The sequence below is a fragment of the Psittacula echo genome (genome assembly GCF_963264785.1).
Source record: "Psittacula echo genome assembly, chromosome: Z".
Taxonomy (NCBI): Eukaryota; Metazoa; Chordata; class Aves; order Psittaciformes; family Psittacidae; genus Psittacula; species Psittacula echo.
In genome coordinates, this window is record NC_137742.1 from 47,893,929 (window position 1) to 47,902,773 (window position 8,845).

An 8,845-nucleotide genomic window follows, 5' to 3' on the forward strand; every position below is an offset into this window, starting at 1 on the left:
ATGCTTTCTAAGCCTGCTAGATATATAGGTCTAGAAAAACATGATCTGTGCTGCAAAGAGATTGAAGAAAGCTCATAGATTAGTTCTGCTTTCATTGAAGAGGAGCCACAATTCCACAGAGAAAATGGAGGAAAAATAAAAACACCTTAGAATTTGATTCTTGGGAGAATGAAGGGGAAAGTAGACACAATTCACTGTTTTTAAGCCACATATAATGTAAAGAGGAAGAGACTGAAATTGGCTTGGACTGTAACCAGTCTGACTAGCATGCAACAATTGAAGAAAACAAAAATAACTTTCAAATAGAATTGTTTAATGAATGCAATTTTTAAAGAGTATTTTCTGGAATACTGCCCCCTAGCATACTTTTCTCCACAATACTGAAAAAAAAAAAAAAAAAAAAGAGTCATCTATCTCTTAGAACAGCTGTAACAGATCTTTTTGTGACATTTTTGTAATATGAAAAGTCTTTTGGGGAATCATGGTGGATGTTCAAGAGAAGGGGAATGTTTGGGGTTTTTTTTCTTCTCATTTTAAGGCATAGCTAGTAATTTTTTAATCCTGTATTTGGTAGTGCTTAAGGCTAGATTTAACTTTAAATAATTCTAACTGTAAATTCTAATAGTAAATGTGGACAACATTGATATCAGCAGTAGCTGAACAGTCCTAGACAAAATCTTTTTAGTCACTGAAGTTTTACTGAAAGTCTTTGGGGCAACATAACTTTAAATGTATAAATGACAGGCACGTTAATCAGAACATGTAAAAGATCTGGTTTTCTTTTCTAGAAGCCTTTCAAATAGTAAGGACTATTTACAAAAGTGGAACAAAGCAATAAAAATTTAAAAAGAAGTAGGAAGAACCCAACCCACAACACACTAAATTCATTCACTTTGGCAATGCGTTCACTTCCAAGGTGAAGCCTGTAAGCATAAAATACATTTTAAAAGTTATCTGACCTAAGATAGTGATTTTAATCCAGTGGAAAGAGAAATTTTAGGGTAGACTTTCTACAGTAAAACAGAGTAAGAGAAAAAACTTTCTTATAAAAATGTTCTATTAAATCAGTCGTCGAAATCCTCGAGACATCTGAAGAGCTAAAAGGTTGCTCTTACAGGCAGATCAGAAAAAACCCAAAAGAAAATTACTTTCTGTACAGAAGAACCAGAGCATGTGATTAGGACAGTGAAAAAAAAAAGGTTCATGTCATGCTATCTCTGCTTTGGAGCAGTTACTGACAGCACAGGCAGCATATTTCTCCTGCCTAAGATTCACAGCTACCAGCATTAGGCAATATATAAAAAAGAACAGACTGAAGGCTGCAAAGGCCAATCAGAACTAAGGAACATCATACATGTGAGCAGATTCAATGCTCATGCTCTGCCATCTTGGCGTGCAGGATATTACAGTCTAGGTCTGGATTAATGCCTAGATTCCTGCAGTACTTCTTTCCACACATCTGTTTCTAGAAAACTTGAAAGGAAAGAGGTGGCTAACAGACTCTTCAGAAGATAGTATGCAATCATATATGTCACAAAGCATGCTTTTCTAGGTGTTCTAAACTGTTGTAAACAACAGACTCTGCTGGAGCTCGCAGACATCAAGAAAAATACTTTACAAAGTGCCTTAGGCAGATCTGTACAGAAGTCTCAAAAGTTAAGTCCTTGTCAAATCCAAACTTGCAGACTAATTTCTTGTGTCCCAACTTATTATTTAAATTGCTTTGATAACTTCATCTTTTAAAAGACCATCAGAAAGACTTGTCAGCAACATTTTGTGAAGACAAACGAGGGAAGGGAATAGCATATCACTTGCCACACAGACAGACTTAATTATGCATGAAGGTATAAGATTTCAACATAGATTTAGCATGCTTGGTCCCACAGGTCAAGCTCAGCTGCCTAAGGCAAGGTCCATGTACATCTAGCCACTTTTCTTTTGAATACATAATACTGTAGAGTACAGGGATCTCAATCTACCCAGTATTGTATAAATCCTTTGCATTTATCATAAAGCTTTCTATATTGCCTTATTTAGCGTACTGCAGAGGGTTTATATTATATTCTTTATAATTATCAGTAGTCATACTAATTTCTCTAACATGATTTTCTTAGAAATTAAATAATGGGATTAGGTCCTGCACCCTGAATTGTGAATTGAACTCTTTGCAAGCACCAAGGTTGCTATTTTTAGCTACTTGAATTTATTTTAGCTACTTGTATAGTTACAGATTTTATTTCATAAAAAGGCCTAAGCTACTGTTATATTGACCTGCCAGACAACAGTTTCTTAATACATCTAAATAGGGATAATGAATGGGTATAATCAGATAAGGAAAACAGTACAGAAAATGAAAGCCCAATAGTTAATTGAGCTCAGTTTCAAATTTGGGATATAGGTTGTTCTATGTATGCTCTCTCACAAGTGCTGAATAATTGAGAATCATATATCCTTGTGTTCACTACACTGTATGTGTGTGTGTGAATATATATATGATGTATGCATATGTAGGTTTATACGTAAATTACATACATGTTCAATAATATGTACATATATAGTCACACATAAACAAGAATGATGTCAGCATTCAAAGGCTAATTGCCAGTGATCAGTTATTCAGAGGACATCCATAACGTTCAAACTTATTACTATTGGCTTCCCAAACTACCATTTAGAAATGAGGAAAACAAGGATGATGGTATTAGAAAGGTCTAATAGACTAAAAGGAATAGAATAAAGGGATTATCAAGGTCTAGGTGCTGCTGGACTCACTACACAGAACTTTTACTTAGCATAAAACACATCAAGAAATGAACTCTGCACATGCCATGATTTGAGCCTAGACGACAACTCAGCACCACACAGCCGCGCTATCACTTCCCCATTCTTTCCTGCCTGCTTCTGGCAGATAGGGAGGAGAATCAAAAGAATATAAGCTCCATGGGTTGAGGCAAGAACAGTCCAGTAACTAAAGTATAATGCAAAACTACTACTACTACCACTAATAATCATGATAGGGGAAATAACAAGTGGAGAGAATATAAAAGTAAAAAGGGAAGGGGAAAAGAACCCAACAATAAACACAAGTGATGCACAATATAATTGCTCACCACCCACCAAACGATACCCAGCCTGACCTGAGCAGCAATCTGGACCTTTCGAGTTACTCCCTCCAGTTTATATACTGGGCATGATGTGCTGTGGTATGGAATACCCCTTTGGCTAGTTTGGGTCAGGCGTCTGGTCTCTGCTTCCTCCAGGCTTTCTGTGCCCTTCCTCACTGGCAGAGCATGACAGTCTAAGAAGGACAAAAATAACTGTTACAGGTGAACCCAGGACAGCACACTTATTTTAACATCACTTGTGTGTGGCTAAGGCCCTGAAGGGATAGATGGCTCTGTTTGCTAAAATAAATAATTGTAGGTGATGGCAATTATTCCAAAAGGGATTGATTCTGAGACCAAGTATTTTTAAGACCATCAGTTTAGGAGTTAGAAGGAAAGGTCAGGCTAGGAGTAGCATCTAGGGGGACTGAAAGTAACTGTAGGGTTCTCCATAATTGAAGGAAGAAGACATGTTTGGTTTCTTTTCTTCCGCCTCTTCAGTGTTAACAGTGTCTGGCTGCCCTGCATCTCCATCAGTGGAAAACAAAATACATTTCTAAGTTTTAAAACTGTATTTTAAGGCATTAACTAACCTGACTAGCAGGAGGCACTGACAACATTTTTCTATACCAAAAATTTACTGATTTTCTATCTTTTAATATCTTTCCACCATTGCTGTTACAAATTACTGAGAATACCCAGCTTGTACTGGAGTCTCAAAGCAGATTAAGGATAGGACTCATATTAAGTATACTGCAATGGAGCCCTCAAAATTGTCCTAGCTCCTGAAAAGAAGATTTATAAAGTCATGAGAATGTGGACAAGGAATCTCTGAAGCAGCTAATGTCAATATTCTATTTCAAGGATCTATTTCAGATCTGAAAGCTAACAGGGCAAACAGAATACCAAAGTGATAGTTTTCTCCTGGAAAGGCAGGATGCTATAATTACCTGATGGTATTTTCCCATGTTTCTGGGACTCTTAAATACCTCTAAATGGAGATAATATAATATGGAAAGAAATATGGCAATGAAGCTAATGTTTTTGTGGTTGTATAAGAGACACTCATCAGTGGTACTTAGGATATGAATTAACATCTAAACTTTAATTTCCAGTAAGGAAATTTGACTAGAAAACAAAAGCTTACCAGACATCTTCTCTACCAGACATATTTTTAAGGATTTCTCCTAGCAACTAAGACAAAATGCTTGGGCTGTTCCTTGCTGATTTTTCATATCTTAGAATTTTAGGGAAAATTAACAGCATTTATGTAAAATATTTCTCTTAGTAAGAATAACAGAGGAGATATGTATATATATGTTTCAAATTACATAAGCATAGCTGTAAAAAGTATTTCAAAATTATTTTTGTGATTTGTAAAATTTAAAATACCTTATTTTAACAGTGTGTTGAACATTTTAAAAATTTCTGCATAGCATTATATGGCTTATACACAGTACAGAATTTAACTTGTATGTTTGTACCATGGTCTGCAGAAAATTATTACACTCTGACAGGATTTACATTTGGGTCCAAATTCTTAATAGCAGGAGGCATTAGCTACATTAACATGTAAACGGATGCATTAAATTTCCAAGATTTCTCTAGCAACAAAATTTCTTGTGTGCTTTATATTTACGGTGAGATCTCTTCTTACATCCTATTTGTTGACTGTCCAGATAAAAGCTTTTTTTGTTGTATTGATGACATTTTCATCTGCTTTTTCATTATATAATTTTGCAAAATGTGGACAAGAAAAAATGTAATCACTATAGCATTTATCAGTCTTATCTCAAAAATAAAGACTTAAGTTTATAACTTACAATCTTGCCTGGGGTAATTTCTCCTTCCTTCCTCTTCAGTCCTCACCATCTGTCTCTCCACTCCAGAAATGGAGAACACTTGAAGGTTCTTCCTTTATTCAGTCAGATTTTCCAAAGATTTAGCATCTTAATGCTGAATGCATTAAACAATTTTGGCAAGAGAATAAATAAATAGAAAAAGTGAAATATGCTTTTGTTTTTCACTTTCATCTACATTATGCTCACTTTTGGCACAGAAGTTAAAAGCCATGAAAAAATGAGAATTATTTTTTTTAAGAAACCAGAAAAGATTTACAATTTTAAGTTGGCTGCAAATTGTTATTGAGGAAAGAAAAGTGAGTATTTCTTCCTCCTTACCAGTCATGTTCTGTCATTTTTACACAATTGTTTTAATACTTCAGAAAAGATAATAGCCACTGAAGCACATACTTAATGCAGTGCTGAATCAAATTGCTATAAAATTGTGTGAAGCTCCATTGACTCCTACAGAATCCGCAGGGGTGGAAACATCTGCCCAGTCAGATCAGATCAAACTAGCTTTACCAAAGCAAAAGTGTCAATGACTTGACTTAAGAAAGGACAATTTACAGTATGTTCCACTTGATTCATCTGACAGCTGAATGGAAATTACAGACGCTACTCATCAAACTGTGTTTTATTGCCAGTAGAAAAATTTCTAGGCATACCAATTATAGCTGATATTGATCTTGCTAAATTGATGAGATTAACATAATGACTAAATTTAGTGCAGAATGCTAGTACAAAGAAGTTTTAAAATATGTTCAAAATCTGTTACCTTTTAAGAGGTGACTCTGATAACTTCGTATTTCTTGTCCTTAGAGCAATAATTTACATAATTATTTATTTATTTTTCCAAAGAGTTTTTAGTTCTCACTGGATTCTCCATATGCATTATAAACAACCACAAAAAACAGTGGGAGTGAATTGCAGATTTAGAAAGAGACTTGATTCATTTATTTTTACAATATGCTGGTGTGTGTACCCCAAAGCCTGATAATCACAATAAAGCAGAGGACAGCATCCATCTATACCTTTATGTTAATATGCAAATTTAAGCAATCACATTTTTGTAGGCAGCTTACAATCAAAAAATGGAAAGGAACTTAGATTAATTTATTCAGCAATATATTTCAACACAGAATGTTTTCTGATTATTCAGACTACAAGTGAACTATAAGCCTGTTCTGTTCATGCAGATTATTTGGACTGAGAAGCCATGTACACAAAAATGAACTTGTGATATGTATACTTAATCCTTCCATACAGTGAGGAAATAAAGGAAACTTGGGTATGCTTTTTTTCTTTTTCCTTGGCACTAGCTAGAATATAATAGGCTTACAAGAAACATAAGAAAAGAAAGTAAAAGTAATTTCTAGACAATTTAAATAACATCTAACCCTGGTCTCCTGGGAGCTTTTGAAGGTGTTCATAAGAATACTTCTGAATCTGCAGACTGCCCTAGAAAGAATTTGCCTCCAGGCAGGTACTTCTTCAGGTACTTTCCATCACATTGATGACCATTTCACTATTGGAACTAATGAAGGCAACTGTCAAGATCTTCTCTTTATTATGAAGCCATTTAGTTACTTAGATAGCTTAACAACTCTCAAATCATTGGAACCTGACTATTTTCAGCTACCATTAAACAACCAAGCCAGGCAACTACTTTGCAACAGTTCTTTTCTACTACTAGCAAAATATGTCTACTGTATGTAGACATAGGCATGTGTGATTCTAACACGATCAACATAAATGGATAAGATTTAACCAAGTGTAACCCCAGGAAAAAAAAAAAAAATAGAAATTTAAAAACCATTATCTTTCATGAAAGCCCTTAGGCTGTCAGAATTGTTGATGAAACAGCAAAGCAAAAAAACAGACAGCAGATGATATGTGGCTTAGATTATTAGAACCTCTTTCTTAATAGCTCAAAGCATTTAGTTGATCAAAACCTGTCTTTCAATTTGAAGCTATTAAGAAGAAAGAAAATTCCAAATATCTACCTATTCTCTCCCCCAAAATTCAGCAGAGTTTGCTATCAATATTTGTTTAAATCAAGGAGTTTCTGACAAATGGCTCTTCGTAATTAGTATTATGAGCAAATTCCTACAGCTACTGTCTCAGAAAACCTCAAAAGAATTGGACAATATTTAATGAAATATTAACAATTCTTTTATTGATTCAGCTTTGGCTCAATTTTGCCTTTTCTATATATAAGATTCATACTGCAGATCATAAAAATGTGCCCTTATTAAAAGTTTTAATATTGAAGTATCTCATATTTTCATTCCTAGAGATTCATAGTGCAGATAAGAAAAATAAAAAAAAATGCCTTTATTGAAAGTTTTAATATTGAAGAATTTAATCTTTTAATTCCTAAAGCAATGGTAATTTCCTTACATAAAATAGTAAATCATAAAATAATCTTTTTATATTTCAATTTCAAACATTTTTCCTTATGTTCCCGTATGTGACAGCATACCAAAGAGAAAGATACAGATGGTAGAATCATGAAGCACAATTTTCAAGAGTGGTATTACCTCTTCTGAGGAATTGAGCCGAAAAAAACCACAGAGGAAATTCCCTAGGAGCCCTGGTATACTCTGCTGCTCTAAAAAACAGGGGAAGTTTTGTTTGGGGTTTTTTTGTGGTTTTTGTTGCTGTTGGTTTTTGGTTGTTTGTTTGGTTGGTTTTTTTTTTTTTTAATAATAATAATTCTAGGTTGTGTTAAATTTTCATTTGTTTCCAGTGAGAAGTTTCAAGGTTTATGTATTTTTCATACACACAGCCAAAGGCTCAGGCATTATCAGACTTCACCAAATGGAACATAACTGTGTGACTGAAACGTAGGTATGACTCCACAGAAAATCATTTAAATTATCTCTTTCAAATTTGGATTATGTGTAGCAGTTCTCATCCAACTTTTAGACCTGTCCCTCTCCTTTGCAGGGAGGTGCATACACTAAGTCAATTTGCAAAATCTGGGAATAGTGTTCACTGCCATGGATCACAGAGAGCTTTGTGCCCTACTCTTCAGCTTTAAACTTATGTGGCAATTTAGTTGAATACATAGAGAGTAAATACTAATCTTTCAAAGCCAAAGAATACTTAAATTTTGCAGCTGTTGGATTATACTACCTTCTATTTCAGTTCTAATTAGCTGTATGTGATGACCTCTAATCCTTCTGCTAATGCTCTCTTTAGTTGGAAAAGGTATTTACTTTGATGAAATTGAATAATTTTCTTAGATCTTCTTCTCCTGCTTCATTTTTGTGTCCTATTAAACAACTCCAGGTTTAGCTCATATTACCAGCCTTCTTGCTTATCTCTTTCTTTTGATATGGTGCTACATTAGTAAATATTTTTTTTGTTGAGGGAAACAGGACATTGATTTTTTTTTGTTTGTTTTTTTTTCTTTTAATGGAAACTACAAACTAAAACTGCCTTAATTTAATCAGTCATGTATTAATTAATATACTGCTGTAAAATATGTATTAATTTCATGTAGACAGAAACTCTACAAACTATGATGTGTTTAATACTCAAGTTGAAGTATCCACAATGAGATTGGGTCTTAAAAAGTGAAGAAAGCCTCTCCATCCTCTCAGAATGCCAGTTGTGCTCTTTAATGATTCTCACTTTTTAAGTGGCAATAATCATATCTGATGCATCAGCAGAGGGTTAAAACAGCACAGGTACATAAGCCCTAATCCGTTATAGACTACAAGCATATTTGACTTGCTGTGTCTGTCACAAAATGTAGGCTAGCCCCATACAGGTCATAAAAGTAAAATATAACTCTTCTTCCACCTAGTATAATATCTACAATGATACTCTTGAGTCTCCAGAACCATTATTTGTTCTGCTATCTCTTGGAGTAGGCTAAATTAGCATGTG